The 17,911-nt window shown below is 50.3% G+C and overlaps 1 long non-coding RNA gene across 2 annotated transcripts; it reads left to right on the top strand.

The window, feature by feature from the left end:
• The first annotated feature begins 976 nt into the window (after positions 1 to 976).
• On the top strand, positions 977 to 15,877 carry LOC309861029. 2 transcript variants are annotated; one of them, XR_014309738.1, is made up of 3 exons: positions 977 to 1,053; positions 1,550 to 1,677; positions 15,531 to 15,877. It is a non-coding gene; the product is annotated as an uncharacterized lncRNA (long non-coding RNA). The 2 variants fall into 2 exon arrangements; XR_014309739.1 differs by lacking the exon at positions 977 to 1,053 and having other exon boundaries at positions 1,408 to 1,677.
• Positions 15,878 to 17,911: the final 2,034 nt, after the last annotated feature.

Raw genomic sequence — 17,911 nt, 5'->3', positions numbered from 1 at the left:
GTTCTGAGGTGTCAAGAAGACTGTGACGCGCCCTGTGGAGAAACTACACGTGTTAGGTAAGCTTCATTCATATGAGTTTTAGTGTTGCCAGCTGTGGGTTCAATGTTAATGAATCAATAATATACATTACACGAAGTATCTTTCTGGATACAGAACCTCACATACAACACAATTGTGTATTGATTGGCTGACGGAGGCTTGCAGGAAGCGAACCCTGAATGCCCCTTGGAGTGGTAGGTCCGAATTCACAAACGCAGTGTCTGCGGCCACTTCTCAGAACATGGTGACCGCGAACAGCAAGAACCAGCTGTGCACGGAATCCTGCAGATGCGGCCTTTTGAGTTTGACTCTGCCACGTGGCCTTCATTATGCTTTCGAGAGCCATCCACGTTTTGGGGTGTATCAGTGGTTTGTTTCTTTGAGTGCTGAGTTGTATTTCATCATGTGGACACGTGTTTCTTTATTCATTCGCCGATTGACGGAGCATTTGGATGGTCTCCAGTATCTGGCAATTGTGAATAAGACTGCCCCGAACTTTCATGTACAGTCTTGGTGGATATATGTTTTCATTTCCATTCCAAGTTATTTTCATATAAACAAATCAATTTCATGTTTGTTTAATCCTGACAGTGGTCCCGAGGAGCGGCTTCATCTTATACATGGGGAGGTAGGGACTCAGAGTCGCAATGGCCTGCTGAAGGTCAGCCACACTGTCTCTTCCTGCCTCAGCCACACTGCCTCTTCCCTGGTGGAGGTCTGAGGGTCCCTCATCCGGGTCAGCCCCATGTTGTGGTGGGGGACTTCGGCTCTGTCACCGTCTTTTCACAGCACTCCGTTTCCCAGCCGCAGAATGTTCCGTTTCAGTTCCCTCCAAGGAGCCCTTGGCTTTCTGAGCCGGTGCTCTTAAGCCTATAAAAGCCTGAGCAATGCGGCCAGGCCCAAAGCAGCCCTTGGGAGTCTGAGCCAGCCTGGAGCCAGGAGTCACAGTCTGTTTGGCCTCACTCGTTAGATTGCGGGGCTTCAGCAGCTCCGAGTCCACTCCCTCTGCAGGAGGTGATGGTGCTGACTTGTGTCTGTTAGATTGCCTATGGGGGCAGCCAGCCAGAGGAGGACCACATGCCTACGCCTGTCCTTGGCTTTTGAGGCCTGAAACAAGGACTGAGAAGGAGCTGGAGCAGGCTCCGAGCAGCCCTTGCTCCTGGTCCCTCCCAGGCCTCCGTGTTCTGCCTGCTGTCAGTCTAGTGAACTGCTGGACAGACTTGCAGTGCATTCCGGGAACTACCTCTGCGTGCAGTGAGTTAACCCCACAGACCGACTTTGCTAGTCTCCTCCCCCTTTAGGGAACTGAGTCTCAGCTCTGGCTTGTCTCTTCCTAGGGGTGTTCCTTGGCTTGAGGAAGAGGGAGAATCTGGTATATGGGAGCTACTGGTACAGAGGGAGGAGGCCCAGGCAAGGAGAGAGAAAGCTTGGATTTGGGTCCTGACTTGTTTCTGGCCCTCTAGGGCTTCTCTTCCTCATCTCTAAATGGGTACTGTTACTGCTGTTTCAGTCATTGTCATCCACGCCTCCTGTGGGCAGGCGCTGCTCCCGATGCTGCTGGGGAGCCTCCTCAGCCAGACCTCTGCTCTGATGGGGCCCGGGGCGGACAGTGAGATGTCACTTGAACAAGATAACAGGGTAAGTCCTGGGGCCCTGCAGGCCAGTTTGGGGCATTGTCCGACCTTGGCAATCCTGGGGTTCGTGACTGACCTGGCTACCTTAAACGAGGGGAATTTATTTGATTTGAAGGGTAGGGCCAAAATCATGGCCCTGTTAGGAATCTGAGTCATGAGAATTTCAAGTATCTTTAGGGTGTGGCTGTCAGGATGTTAAACTCTGCCAAAGAGTCTCCCATGCGCAGAGTGGGGTCTGCCTGGCCTCACCCACCCGTGTTAGCACACACCAGGGTACACGGTCTCAGGACTGACAGCTGCCAGGACTGTCTGTGGCAGGGAAGTGGGGAGTCCTTGGGTGCTGCTCCCAGCAGCGTGGGGGAAATGCAGGAAGGCCAAAGCCACAGGGGTTCACTGGTTGTCAGGCCAGGACGCATGGGAGGCCCTAAAAATGCACTGGAAATGGAACTGCGGGCACTTACAGTCTGTGGTACTGCAGGGCTCAAAAGGGGAGGTGGCTTGACCTGCGCCCCACACCTATGGCGTGGGCTCCCCCAGGAAGGGCTTCTCACAGTTTCTTCGACGGCGAGGCATCTGAACTAAGGAGGGGGTTCCAGGTGCATTTGTTAGATGCCGGCAGAGTGAATGAAGACTCCGCACACATGATTAGGCTGTGAGGCACTGCCAAGCCAGTCCCGTGTGGTCCCCGCCTTCTGGAATTCAGAGCCAAGCTGTGGAGACAGACATGCCCTGGACTAGGGACAGAACAAGACACAAGTGACAGCCCCATCACTGAGGCGTGTGGCTAGTGCCTCAGGAATGCCTGGGGTGGGTGTTCAATCTAGATAGGCCATCAGGGACTTTCAGGGGAGGTCTGGACTGAGAAAGTTGAGAAGCAGAGCATTCTTGGCAGTACCCTGGTTTCTTATTCTGGGGCCCTGGCTCTGCCCTGTGGAGCTCGGAGAGAGCTGGGGGCTGGGCAGACAGGTACAGAGCTGTCCAGTGGGTGAGCTGGTGGTGGGGCAGGAGTGGGAGTAAGGAGAGCCCTGGGCTGGGGGAGAGTAAGGAGCCAGGACTACCAGCCCTAGCAGGCTGCAGAGGACACCCCAAGGTTACCTTGGCCTGTGGCTCCTCGGTTCCAGCGGCTGCCAGCGATGACAACAGTGAACCAGCAGCCTCTCCGAGTTTTATTATCATTCAAATGAGGACGTGGAGAGGTATTTCATTTGATTGGTAGAATAATAGGAGCCATTTATCTACCTTCTCTCAACCTTTCATATCTGTTTCACTATTTTATGGGATCGCATACATCATAGTAAAGGCAAAAATGTATTTTTTTCCCCTGACTTGGGGCTGGGCGGCGGGGGGGGGGGGCAGCAGGGATGGGAAGGAGGCTCTCAGAGTGGCTGGCAGGAGCTGAAGGAAATGAAATCGAAAAAGACTATTATTGGTGACAGGCAGTTACATCTGAAAGGGAGTAAGAAACTCCCCAGTGCGGGCGCGGATGAGGAGTTTTAAATGGAAGATCTAACAGCCTCCAGCTCTGGGTCCAGAGAGAGGGTTGGGACTGGAGGAATGCCTGAGGGGTGGGGAGACAAGGTGGGGAGAGTGGGGGAGGGGCAGGCAGGGAGCCAAGAACAAGGCTGACACAAGGGGCATGTGGCCCGGCTGTTGGAATTCTTTGTCCTTCTTCAGTTATGATAAATTACACATGTCATACAAGGATCCGTTCTTCTTTTGAAAAAATTAGAACATTCCAGATAAAGTCCCCTGTGACCACCAGCACTAACCCCACCCCTTCTCTCCCTTTCCCAGAGGGAATGACTATGATTTTTTTTTCCCTCTTGATTTTACAAATACATAAATGTACCTTAAAAGAGTTAGTACTCTTTTGTGGATTTCTTTTTCCCATTTTAAAATGGTATCATACAGTATCATCAGTTTCTCGTTTTTTTTTTTGCACCAATGTGTTTTCAGCTCTGTGTGCATAGATCTGCATGGCTCTCAATCCTTCCTGGAACCGCATGTGGTCTTCCCTTCCACAGCTAGTCCGAGGTTTATACACCCAGTGCCCCCTTGATGAATACTTAGGTGGCTCCCAGCTTTTCACAATTAGAAACCATGCTGCAAAGGATCCCTGTCTCCTTCCCAGGCAGCTGGGCCAGTTTCTGGAAGGCAGGTGAGCACTGGACTCTCTGGTGGGGGGAGGGGCGTGTATTTACAGGTGGACAGAATACTGTCCCATTGCTGCCCAAAGTGTCTCTGCTGTGCTATGGGGCTCCAGCCACCTGTCCCCAGCAGCCCGTCTGCAGCAGTCATTTCCCAGGTGAATGTGACTGAAAGCACACAGAGCTTCATGCTGTGGTTCCTTGCCCATGTCTTGGGCAGGAAATGGACAGCAGAGAAGGGAGCAGCCAAGACCTGGATGGACAGGGCATCAGAGTGGAAGAGAGGAGACTCGGCCCCAGAGCTCCAGGGTCTGTGGGTCCTCTCCAACAAGGTGAGGGAGGCAAAAGGCCAATAGGCATGATGCTGGACAGAATGATGGGGACACAGGCAAGGGCTGGAGGGTGGGTAACAGCAGGAATCAGAGGGTACCATGTGTGGCTGGCCAGCAGGGCCAAAGAAGGAGTTTAAGGCAAAGTCCAAGTCTGTGGATGGTATCAACGCAGAGTAGGGGATGGAGAACAACAACTTGGAGGGGTCCTCAGTGGGCATCTTGTTGCCTTGATGGACCTGCCCCCGAGGCAGGGACCCCCTCCCCTGCAGCCAGCCCCCACCCCCACATGTAGCTCTCAGCACAAGTTGTCCCCAGAGATGGCCTCATCTCTCCTAGTTGCTTCATCTCACCCAGTGTGGGCTGGGGATGTCCGCAATGACCTCTTTATGCAATCACTGGCAGGGCTGGGGAGGAGTAGCCCCCAGGTCAGCTGAGGATCTGGCCACAGGGAGCCCCTGAGCTTTGTTTCCTGGTTGGGTGAGGTCCTCTGGTACCCTATGCCTTGACAGGGTGTGGTGACAATAGACAGGAGGTGAGAGGTGGCTTGCAGCAAGGTCCTTAGCGCAGGGAGCTTCCCAGTCCCAGAGCACTAGGGGGGCAACTGGACCTCCCAGTTGTGACAAAGGGAGACCCCCCACCCACACTTACAAGCAGGGACCAGACAGGGACACAGACACCTCTTTGCTGCCAATGTTCAAGGGAGAGGACAGCCAAGACATGCCTTGGGTGAGTGCCAGTAGGGAAGACATTGACCTATGACCCACCTGCAGCCCCCCATCCCCGCCCCCGCCATGTTGAAACACCACCTACATTTGCCAAAATCCAGGAACAAGGAGATGGGGGAGAAGAAGATCTGAATCAACAGAATTTAAACCCTAATCCCTGAGATAACCAAGTCTTACATTCCACTGCAGGGCGGAAAATGGGTTGAAATAAAGAATGCAGATAGTAGGAAGATATCGTCATGGCTTTGGCACACTTGGGTCAGTGGCCTGAATAGACATACGAACCACAGCTTAACAGGGGACAGTGACTGGGGACTCCCACAGGGGGTCATGGAGACGGCATGGCGAGGCTGTGCGGTGTGGAGGAATAGCATCTTGGAGGTGAAGTTCATGGGGTGGGCAAGGGGCTGCCAGCTGGGCCACGAGCCTACTTTGAAAAATGCATCTGGCACCGTTCAAGGGGGCAGGGGACTCTATGCTTCACTACAGATTGTCCCCTGTCATCAAGATCTAGTCTTTGAAAGAAGTAAATCAAACCAGTCTTCCTTGCTTCTCTTGCTCCTGACTTCCCATCACATAGAATGAAGGGCAGGCCCCCCTGTGCCTTGCAGGGTTCACTGACCCTGCTCATACCATGCTGCTATGCACTGGGCCCCATTTCACTATTCTGCAAGCCCACACCAATCTCTGGCCCGGTGCACCTGCTGTCCTCTCTGCCTGAAATGCCTTCTCCTCTGACCTTCCCCTTTAGCTCCTTCTCCTCATTGGAGACTCAGCCCAGTGTTTCCTCCTCAGAGAAGCCTTCCTGGGTCCCCTCCAGGGCCATCTTGATCACAGGACCTGCGCAGATGTTCAGGCCACAGTTCCCAGCATCTTACATCAGCTCATGCAGTCACTCTCACTTTCACACCGACAGTCTCCTCCACGTCCAATATCAGCAGGCAGGGTTGGGACCTCAGCTTCACCCCCAGCCCCCGGACTGAGCCCGGAGCAGAACAGACACTCAGGAGGGTCTCTGCCCGCACACCAAATGCCTCTTGAGACCTCGGTGCCAAGCATGGGAAGAGTCTCCAGGGTTTCAAACTCAGGTGGGCAAAGATGGTTCTGTAATACTGAACTTAATTTCTATCTCAGCCCCTATTTTGGTCAACTCCGTGTAAATATAGTCAGTTCAGGTGTTCTTGATTAATTCTGGGTCTCCTTCTTCAGTTTCAAGTCCCCACCTTCTCATTAACATAGAGGAAGGGCCCACAAAGGGTCAAGGCCTTGAATGAGGGCCAACTTCATCCTGCATCTATGCCATCCTCCTTGCTGTGCCCTCATTCCCAGAGTTCTCCGTTGAGATCCCCAGTTTCTCCTAGTCCAGGGTCTTTCCTCTGCCATGTGCTCCACCCTGGCCACTGGGGTCCACCAGTCACGTTCCAGGACCACTCTGGTGGCCATCTCACTCTAAGACCAATATTGTGGCTCCCTGGGGCACACGGGGACCTTCTGAGCCACCGTAAGCCTATCTGTCCTTACCCTTCTTAAAGGAGTTTCTTATGTCTTGCTGGCTGGGGGACAGGTAAAGGGGCCTTGCTGCTCCACAGGCCTTGCCTCAAAAGTGAGGCACACAGGGGCGCTTGGGTGGCTCAGTCAATTAAGCATCTGCCTTTGGCTTGGGTCATGATCCCAGGACCCTGTCTGGGATGGAGCCCCATGTCAGGCTCCTGCTCAGTGGGGAGGTTGCTTCTCTTTCTCGCTCTGCCTGCCACTCCCCCTGCTTGTGCTCTCTCTCTCTCTCTCTGTCAAATAAAAAAAAAAAGTGAGGCACACAGGGCCAGACTAACTCTCCCCACCTCTCCCAGGCCCCTCACTCCAGGGTTCTCCCAGCCTGGGTAGGGGGGGCTTCTTCTAGTGTGGTGGACCAGAACGTTCTGACCTGTTGCTTGTGCCGTGTTAACCTTAGACACTGGGCACCCTGGGGTCCTCAGCGTAGGGGGGACACGGAGAGGAAGGGAGAGTAAAGGGTGCAAGGAAGAAGCCTGCCGAGCTCTACTCCCACTCATCAGGGTGGATCAGGATGAGGACAAAGCTGAGGGGTCCTGGGTGCCAAGCCCCTGTGAGCGAGGCTCGTCCTGAAGGGGTGTGTTGAGGAGGTGAGGGCGTGACAGGGGGCTTCATCTTGCTTTACCCAATGGCAGGAGCAAGCTAGATTTCTAGTGTGGACAGATGGAGGCTGCCATGCAGCTCTGCTACAGGCCTAAGCTCAGGGGATGGGGTGGCGGAGAGACCACCCCTCGCCATCCCTGCAGCCCGCCCCCCCGTCTGCCTGCTCCTTTTCACTTGGCTGACTCCTCATTAGATTTCCATCGCAGCCTCCAGCCCCCAGCCCCCACTTCCCCCACTGCATGGCTTAATTTCCCTCTCTCTGCTGCAATTTATTATTTAAGTCCGCAGAGCGACCGGGCTGGAGGATCCTGCGGCAGAGAAAGGGGACTGCTTGGCCTGGGTTGGCCAGGCCTCCTGGGCAATGGAGGGGGCTGGCTCCAGGACCTGGGGACCCAGGTGGCAGTAGCCAGGGGAGGCGTCTGAACCCAACTGCAGCTCAGTCTCTCTGGTCAGGCATCACTCAGCCAGACACTGCCCCTCCCTTCCCTCTGCAGGAGATGGGCTCTGGAAGGTTTCACACCCAGCCCAAGCGCCAGGCAGGCAGGCGGGCAGGCAGGTTTGTGTGGCTCCCAGGGAGAGTAGATCTAAAGAAAAAAAAACCAGGAGATTTCATATAAATATGTGGGTTCCTAGCTTCTCCTGAAAAACCAGTTGTCTACTCTGAGCTCCCTTCCACAAGGCATACTTGGGCTGCAGCCCCATGGGGAGGGTGGGCCGTCCCTGGCCCCAGCCAGGCCCAGCCTGCTTCTTGGCTCACGTAGGGGTCTTCTGGACCCCCAGGGATGTCTGGATTAGAGACCCCACTCCAAGTGTGGCACAGCAGGGGCCAGAAAGAGCTCTCTCCCTCCCTCTTGGCTGTTCCCTGAGTTTCTGGAGGGCAAGGATTCTCTCTCTTCCTCTTTCTGTATTTCTGTATATTACTCATTGTAATGCCAAGCCCAGTGCCTGGCATATAAAGGTGCTGAATAAATACATTTGCAATGAGCAGCTGCATAACTGAGTGAGTGATTGGTGACACCTGCCCTGGGTTATGAGGCTGAACAGGATTTTGCCATTTGAAAAGGTGAGTCTGACTTGCAGGTCGAGGAAGCAGAGGGACAGAGGCTGGGGGCACCAGAGGAGTCCAGGGCACTTGGAGGTGGTAGGGGTGAGGCCGGGAGGTCACCCAACGTGGATTTATTATCCAATCATCTGAGATTAAAAACTCCCACAGAGTCTGGGGATCCACTCCAGACTCACTGAATCAGACTCTTTAAGAGTGGGTGGGGGGATCTGTTTCCTTAAAATGTCTCCTCGGTGGGGGACAGGGAGCCCCAACAGGCCTGGGCTCCTTACTGTGTGGCTGGGAGGTGGTCTGTGGCCATGTCCGCCACTGCCTGTCCCCTCCCCAGCTGAGACAGGGTGCTTTCTCGAGAGCCACCTATACCCCTCCCGAGTGATGGTCAGACCCCGTGTGTAAATCTCAGCCACTCACCACATTTTAAGTAAGTTTTAGAAGGAAGGAGAAGTATGAAATGACTGTGTTTGTTTTGCCCAAGTGAAATCCATTTATAAAGTGCAGCACTTGTTCAAGAAAAAAACAACAGCTATCGACAAAATATAAGAAAATAAATTAAAGCAGCAGTTCTTTAAAAGGAACCTGTCCAATAATTTGATTTTTTCCCCCTTCTTCCCTCAAAGGCCAGAACGACACAATCAATCTTGTCGTTCCATAGGCTGTCTCGTTACAGCTTTTTCTTAAGTGGAGGGGAAATAAAGGGAAAAAATGGAAAGAAAACAAGGAGCCCTCTGTAGCACCATACCCTCCCGCCCCGGGATGGGTCCCGATTGGTCCCTAGGCTTCCCCTGCCCCAAGTTTCCTGTCGCGCTGGTGGTCCAGCCCTGGCCTTTGCCCCACCCCAGCCTGTGCCCAGTCAGCTCAGGGCTTCTGGTGCCAAACCTCGTGACCCACAGACCTGCTAGGGACACTGTCCTGTCTCCTAGCCCACAATTTCTCATCCTGACAGTTTCATCCAAATAACTGATATCTTTCATGAGAAAAGCATGGAGCAAAACACGGGAGCACTGAGGGTAGATGTATTTTGTACACAGGTGAGCTCATTTTGCAGGCAGTTCTTTGCTTCCAACACACGAAGGACCTCGGATGGAGGGCGTTCTCACAACCCCCGTTGTTACAAGACCCCCTTCCCTGAGTGCTGCCCCTGCTGTGGCTGCCATCAGCTGTATACACTGGGGCCTGCCCCACAGCTGGTGGCACTCTGACCACCCCCACCTTGGGGACAGGGAAAGCTTGTTGAGATCAAAGCAGCATTGGGGCACCTGGGTGGCTCAGTCAGTTAAGCATCCGGCTCTTGATCTCAGCTTGGGTCTTGATCTCAGGGTCGTGAGTTCAAGGCCCACGTTGGGCTCCACGCTGGGCATGGAGGCTACTTTTAAAAAAAGGAAAGAAGAGAAAAGAAAAAAGCAGCTTTAAAGTCAGTGTCCTTGGCCAAATCGCAGCACCCCTATGAGTTTCTCCACTGGGAAAGCGAGGTCAGTAACACCCAGAGGTTGTTCTGAGGATTGAATGGGCAGTGACATGTAATAATAATAAAACTCAGAATTGGGCACTAGCTCGGTGTCTGATCCGGAGTTATAGTCCTTTCCCGATATTATTGGGTGAAATCTTCAGTTCATAGGGTTATGACCTTACTTCACAGGTGAGAAAATCGAGGTACAGAGAGGTTAGGTTTCCTGCCTGTGGTCTTTAAACTCACAAGAGGAAAGGAGATTTTTTGAAGGGGAGGGTTTCCCTAAATCCCCCTTGCTTATTAGTCCCCATTTCCTCGTGGAAAGTTCCCCGTGGGTGTGGTCTTCATGGGAGGGCAGGGATGACACCCACCTCCCACCATGGGAGCCTTGAGGGCAGCTTGTCCTACACTGTGGTGCCAGGAGCAAACTCAACTGTGAGGCTCGACCCAGCCTGCAGTCCCTGATGTTCCTAGACCTGATCCCTCAGCTCCTGGATTCCGGAAGCTCCAAATGGACCTTCCCTTTCTGCACAACATGGGCAGAGTCTCTCTCTGCAGCTTGTAACCCCAGGACTCTGCCCACAACAAAATAATAACATCAAGAGTAGCTATCATTTCTTGGCCACTTACTATGTTCTGGGTCCTGAGGTGAAGGGCTTTATACATATTATTGGGTCTGATCTTTGCCACACTCTTATGGCAAGACAACTTGAGGATCAGATACATTTGGATTTTTGCCCAGCATCACACAGCTAGAAAGAGGGATAGCTGCCTAAGCATAACCCTTTGAACACAAAATTCTGTTCCTGTGCCTGATGTAAGAGGTGCTTCCTGCATGGTGGCTTTGGCACTGTGTGTGTAAACATGCATCATGTACTTTAAAAAATTTCTGGGAGGTTCCAGGTCTAGGTAAGACACTCCACCCTCTCTTTCCCATTGAATACACCTGGAGAGAATGCACATGAGCTATTTGAACTCTCTGAAAAGACCAGATAGCAAAGTAACACCAAATTGGTGGTAAGTTTACTACTTTCTCCCACTCTACTATGCCCTGGGTTGAATGGGTGATGCAAAGCAGCCCCAAATCTTGAAGGGGATATTAGCATCGACAGAGAGAGTTACAGGAAAAACCTTCCAATTCTGGCTTGAAGACCAAGGAAGGGGTCTTCCATTGCTGAGAAAGAAAACATAAGTCTCCTGTTTGACTTTTTTTTTTTTTTTTAAGATTTTATTTATTTATTTGAGAGAGAGTATGAGATGGGGGTCAGAGGGAGAAGCAGCTTCCTCGTTGAGCAGGGATCCCAGTGTGGGGCATGATTCCTGGACTCCAAGATCATGACCTGAGCTGAAGACAGAGGCTTAACCAACTGAGCCACCCAGAAATCTTTACCCCAGCAACCAAACAATGTAGTCGCAGGAGTTGCAGTAAGAGTATGAGCTACTTGGGACCAACATGAGCAGTTACAGGAAAGGCATGACAGATGGAAGTAAATAATGCTCCCACCTTCTGTCCTGAGCACTAGAAAAGGGGCACCTCCATGAACTGGAAAGTCCAGAGGAGCTCCCAGAGAAGAAAGCTCAAAACTCAACAGTAAGAAACCAAATAACCTATTTAAAAACCAAGCCAAAAAAAAAAAAAAAACAAAAAAAAACAAAACAAAAAAAAAACCAAGCAAAAGATTTGAAAACAGGCACTTGACCCAAGAGAATATAAACATGGCCAATAGGCACAAGAGAAAATGTTCACTATCATTAACCATTAGGCCAAAAAGTTACAACTGCACATCTAGCTGAATGGAAAAAAATAAAAAATAAAAAATACTGACAAAACCAAGTGCTGGCTAGGATGTGGAGAAACTGGAACTCTCACACATTCTCCGTGGAAAGGCAAAATGGTACAGTTCCTCCAGAAAAGTTTGGCAGTTTCTTATCAAGTTAAATATATACTTACCATATGACCCAACAATTAGACTCCTAGGTATTCAGTCTAAAGAAATGAAAACTTATGTTTGCATGGTTCACAAATATTCATAGCATCTCTGTTGGTAATTACCAAGAACTGGAAACAATCAAAATGTCTTCCAGTAGGTGAATGGATAAACTGCAGTACATCCATTCAATGGAATACAGCTCAGTGATAAAAAGGAACGAACCACTGATACAGTCATCAGCTTGAATGACTGTCGAAGGCATTATGCTGCGGGAAAGAAGCCAGTCTCAAAAGGTTATGTAACATGTGTTTCCATTAATGGGAGTTTCTCAAAATCACAGAGCTATAGCATTGGAGAATAGGTCAGTGGTTGCCAGGGCTTAGGGGCGTGGGAAATGTGTGATGAGAAAGGATAGCATGCCGAAGTCTTGTGGGGGTGCCCGACATCTTCCATATCCTGATTGTGGTGGTTCCATGAACCTCTACATGTGTTAAAATTTGTAGACTACACACACACACACACACAATGTTAAACAAAATGAAAATGCTATGAGGGAAGAAGCTCCCATCCCTGCTGGGTCTCCAGTAAGTAGTGTGTGTACAAAGTTGAATCAGGTAAGGTTTACATTTTTGAGGTCTTACAATCAAAGCCAGTAACAGAGTGACAGAAGAACGTGCATCCCCACCAAAAAATACCACTGGGTTATTTGCCCACTGCTGTTGCAATAAATGACCACAAACAAGGGGTTTAAAACAACACACTTTGGTTATCCTGCAGCTCTGGAGGTCAGAAGTCCAAACTGGGTCTCACGAGGCTAAAATCAAGTGCCGGTGGGGCTGCATTTCTTCTGGAGGCTCCAGGGTAGAATCTGTTTCCTTACCTTTGCCTGATTTTAGAAGCTGGGGTCCGCCATCTTCCCTTCTCCCTCCTCAAAGCTAGCAACGTTGGGCTGAGCTGCTTCCACACTGCTGTTTCTCTGGTTCTCTCTCTTCTGCCTCCCTCTTCCAGTTGGAAAAACCCATGTTATTGAGCCCACTGGATAATCCAGGATAATCTCCCAACTCAAGGACAGTTGATTAGCAAAATGCTATAACCCTGACTCTGGGGAATGAGCCCAAACTTCATGAGTCAAGGCCACAGTCCTTCACAGGACTACCCTCATTTCAAATATCGGGCAGAAGTTCAGGGTCCCCAGGCCATCTTCATTTCTGACCAGCTGGCTACCAATTCAGGGGTTCTAACTTCTGCCTTAGGTTCTATAATTTGCTAGAAGGACTCAGAAAACTCAGGAAAGCAAAAAAAGCGATAACTCAGAAACAAAGGGAGAGACCCGGGGGATGAGGGCTGTGCAGGGGGCAAATCTGAAGCTTTTATGTCCTAGCCCTGTGCCATCAGGATGTGCTACCCTTCCAGCTCATCAGCTTGTGACCATATTGTCAACCAGGAAGTTCCCTGGAACTCCGGTGTCAGTTTTTATCAGGGTTTCATTGTGTAGGCATGACTGATTGAATTGGTTGAATCACTGGCCCTGTGGTTGAACTCAACGTCCAGCCTCCCTCCTCCAAGGAGGGCAGGCTAGTTACAGATGGCTCAAAGTTTCAACTCTCTAATCACATGGCTGCTCTTTCTGGGATGGTCAGCCCTCATCCGAAGGGCTTTGTTAGCATAAATCTTCAGGTGTGGTCTGAGGGGCCACCATGAACAACAAAGACAATCCTATCCAGAAATACCAAGGATTTAAGGGTCACCTCTCAGGAAGCAGGGACAGAAGCCAGCCAAATCTTCGTTATACACAACCTTAATTCCACCTGCAACATTAATTTCCCTTTGTCATGTAACCTAACATATTCTTAGGTTCTGGGGCTAGGACATAAAATCTTTGGGGGGCATTGTTCCATCTGTAACAGCCTCCCGGTTGTTCTTTAACATGTCACCCTGTTTTGTTTTCTCATCACATCCATCTGTCTATAAAATGGTCTTATTTATTTTGTTTTTTGTCTCCTCTTTGTTACAAGGACAGGTTCTAGCTGGTGAGTAAGCAAGGAAGGGGAAGAGTTACAGGAGGCGACACTTGAGCTGGTCTTTGAAGGATGAGCAGAGTGGTGAGAGTTGGCAGGGGCTCTGAACAATGTGTGTAAAGGGACAGGGGAGGGAAGACTGTGTGCATTTGGGGAACCCTGAGTAGATTGTTGTGGCTAGAGCACTGTGTGCCTGGGGAGGGGGGGATGTTGGGATAAAGAAAAGCCAGTGTGGGCAGGACTGTTTGGGGCAGGAGGGGGAAGGATGTGCCTGATGGCATTTATGGTCTGTTTAGTGCCTTTGCCCTCTTACCCAGATGCCAAGAGGGAAGTGCCAGGGTGTGACAAGTAGGGCATGACCCTGGCCCAGACATGTCGACTCAAATCTCAACTCTGCCATCTATGGCTATGGCTGTGAGCAAGTCTGCTCACTTCTCTGTAGTTGCTGAGGCTGGCTCACTCAACACTCACATCCAACCCACTTCTCCTCTGCCTTCCTTTATCTTGGAGTGCAGAGAGCTCTGTTACCCAAAATCTCTTACAGCAAGTGACATAGATCCAGCCAATGAGCTGGAAGTAGAATCCTGGTGAGGAGTGTTTTAGAAACGGGAGAGACCTGGTAAAGAGAGAGACATACTCAGCTAGACAAGAATTTTGCCTTCTCTGCTCCTTCCTGCCTTGAATGCCAAATTATATCAGGAGCAGCAGCAGCCACTTTGTGATCATGAGGGGCAAGCTGAGAGTAACAGCCTAAGAAAAAGTGGGAAGAAAGATGGACAGTTCCTCAGTCTATGAGGCCATCATTGAGCAATTGGACCAATGTTAGCAATCACCTCTTGAAATTAGGTGGATATCCTGTTACTTCCAGTTAAATATGGTCCTAATTAATACACTCCCTAAATCTCAGTTTCCTCTACTATTAACTAGCTAATAATAGTTATCAATATCCATTATACTCATGTTGCGTGCCAGGAACTCCTCTAGATGCTAGTGGCAAAGCAGTGAACAAGAAGTAAATAAGACCCCTATTCTTTTAGCATTTACATTTTGGTGGGAGAGACCGACAATGAACCCAAAGACAAGAGCGTATCTGAGAATGAGAAGTGCTATGAAGAAAAGAAGATGGCGTGACAATGAGAGGCTAGCGTGGACATGACATGATGGGACTCTGTGAGGTAGTGATATTTCAGCTGAGATCTGAATGTGAAGATAATGACAGGATAAAGTGTCGGGAACAGGATTCCAGACAGAGGCAATAGCAAGGGCAAAGGCCTTGAGGCAGGGCTAAGCTTGGTAAGCGGGCTGACCAGGAAAAGGCCAGATGGCTAGGTGGCAATGAGGAGGGGAGAAGATGGAGGTGGGACCAGAGAGGTGGGTGAGGGTCAGATGACATATGTCTTGATAAGCAGAGCGGATTTATTATGAATGCAAAAGGGAAGCCACTGGAGGGCTTTCACAGGAGTGTGGGACAAGGACTTGAGTATCTAGCACACCACAGGTGTTTCATCCACTTGGTGGTATTCCTTCCCTTCTCAGGTTCAATTAGTCCCCTCCCCTGTTCTGGCTGTCTCTGCCTCCACCTCCTGAGCTGGACCCCTCCCACCTGCTTTTGGAGTTTTCCCCGGCCCTGCGGCATCCTCCCCCGGGGCTATTTGCTCCCTCCAGAGCGGGTAAGCATAATTGCTGCTTTCCACAATGACATAAAAATCTAAGAGGCACAATCAATACAGCGCACACACACATCATCGTCTTTCATTGCAAACGATAAAAGCGTAAACAGCAGGGGTGGTAGCAGCTCTGGAGGCGGCAGTGGGGGCAGGGTGGGCTGCCAGTGCCTCCCTGCCCATTATTCCCCTTCTTGGGCACCTTCTCTGCTCTGGGGGGGTGACGCCCCTCATAAAAGCCCATTGGAGAAATGGTTTCTCCCTCTTTTCCTTCCAGATGCAGCAACCCGTCTCTTTAACCTGACTTCAGAAATCCAATTTGTCTTCCCTTTCCCTATTTTTAATGCTTCCCTGAATCTTCTATGTCTCCGAAATACAGAGCAGAGAATGCCTTCCTGGAGGCGAAGGACTTGCCAGGGTCTTGCCTGTCAGGTGCCCATGAAGTGACCTCCGTGAGGAGACCGACCCTCAATATCCAGCTTCTTTTGCTGTATCCAGCCTGCTATCCACAGCTTGTCCTGGAACATGCACAGAAAGCATTACCTCCCCAGCTCACACAGACTGCTGGCGATGACTTCTTCAAACTAGTTACTTAATGAACATCATCCAATTCCGACTCAGCCTTGCCATACTCTCATTTGCGAAAGCCAATCTGCTTTACGATTCTAACCTCTGGCTAGAAACTGCTCCCAATTTCATGTCATCCATAAACTTGATGAATGAGTAGCTTGCTTCTTTGCAGTCATTCATTTATTTCTCCAATCAGCATTTAGTGAGCGCCTACTGGATGCTGGGCCCTGGCTACAGTGTTAAAGGGAAGACAGGTCCTGTCATTGAGGTGACATGGAAACAGGTCCATTCAGCGTGGTCCTGCTCAACTTGGCCAGGGGACAGAGGGCTCACCCCATCACGGGAAGGGTGGTTAAGGTGGCCTTGAGACGCTGGAAGGAAATTTGCCAACTCGAGAAGAAATGGTGTTGCCATTAGACCAAAACATGCTCAGGCAGCTAGTTAAGGGTAGTGACGGGGGAAGAAATGTATTGATATCTATAAATCCAAGGGGTGACAAGCTTCAGGCTTAAATCCAGCTAGAACCAGGACACCTGCCTTGGCTCTGCCCATTTCTGCTTCTTCCTGATGCTCCACGTGCCAGCAGATGGCTACCGTTGGGTTCCAACCCTGGCAAAAGAAATCTGCTCTTCTCTCAATAGAAAAGTAAATCTCCTGGGGTCTCATTGGTCTTAAGGGGGCACTTGCTCCTTCCTGATCAATCAGAGTGGCAGAGGAAATACAGGCACTCTGATTGGCCAGGACTGAGTCACATGGTGGCTGTGGCCCTAGGGAGGAGTCCCACTCCCCTGGGACTGAAAGTTGGATAGGGATTCCCTGAGTAAAGCTGGGTTACATTAGCACTGAAATGTCTGAATGGGTGCTGGGCTGTGGGAACACAGATGGCCACTACAATGGCCACAAGTGGGCTGTGGCATTCCGTCTTCCCAGGTGGGGGAAGGGGGCTCACGTGGGTCCTTTCTGTTTGGCGGGTAGAGGGAAGCACTCACCAGCTCTGAGATGAAGTTGGGCATCTGAGGCCTCCTGCTTGCTGGCCTGTTCAGTGTACATAGGTATACCTTGGAGACATCGGGGGTTTGGTTCCAGACACTGCAATGAAGAGAATATGGAAATAAAGTGAGTCAAATGAATTTTTTTGTTTCCCAGTGCCTATAAAATTTATGTTTACTCTATACAGTAGTCTATTAGGTGTGTGATACCATTATGTCTAAAGAAATGTACAAAGCTTAATTTAAAAATACTTTATTGCTAAAAAATGCTAACTATCATCTGAGCTTCCAGTGAGTCATCATCGCTGATCGCAGATCACCATAACAAATACAATAATGACAAAGTTTGAAATATTGCAAGAATTACCAAAATGTGGCACAGAGACACAAAGTGAGCAAATGCTTTTGGAAAAATGGCACCGATAGACTTGCTTGAAACAGAGTTGCCACAAACATTTAATTAATAAAAAAAACACGATATTAGCAAAGCACAATAAAACAAAGCACAATAAAGTGATGTATGCCTGCATTCTGTTTTCCCAGACGTTGGATTTAAGCCAGGCAGCAAGGAATTTCAAGCCAGTTCTCCTGTCCTCAGCCTTCTCATTCTTTAAGCTCTTTCCTGCCCTTCTCAGGAACCAAACCTCTAGCCATTTCCAGAAACCCCATCAGGCTGACTGCTGGCACCTTCTAGCTGGAACTCAGCGTTGGAGGGTCAGCTGAGCCAGGGCTTGCCTGGTTTACTGGGCTGCTCATTGGCAGATCTTGAACTATACTGATCCTATCTGAGCACTGTAGTCTTCCCTTGGGACTTATGATAAAGCAGTGGGCTCTGGTGGACTGGCCTGGGCTTTGGGGATAGCGATATAGGCTCTTGTCTATAGGGATGAGGATTAGTTCAGCTGTGAGTGACAGACACCACCCCAAAGAGAAAACCAGGCCTGAAAAACAAGATTTTTCCCTCAAACAAGAGTCTAGATGCTGGAGAGAGGTTTCTCAAAGTCAACATCGATCATTCTTTCTTGTCCTATCCATGGGTTTGGGTCTCCAGCAACCTCGGTCCCACATGGGTTTGCAGTGGCTGTTCCCCAGAGGAGGCCGACAGCATGGCCCAAACCCACAGCCCTGTCTCCATACGAGGCTTACAGGTCTTCCTCTGGCCGGGTCCATTTGTTATTGATGCTGGGGTTAGTTTTAGCAA

This window comes from Mustela nivalis (genome assembly GCF_964662115.1).
Source record: "Mustela nivalis genome assembly, chromosome: 3".
Taxonomy (NCBI): Eukaryota; Metazoa; Chordata; class Mammalia; order Carnivora; family Mustelidae; genus Mustela; species Mustela nivalis.
The sequence above is the reverse complement of the archived record's forward strand: the minus strand, read 5'-3'. Positions and strand labels throughout refer to the sequence as shown.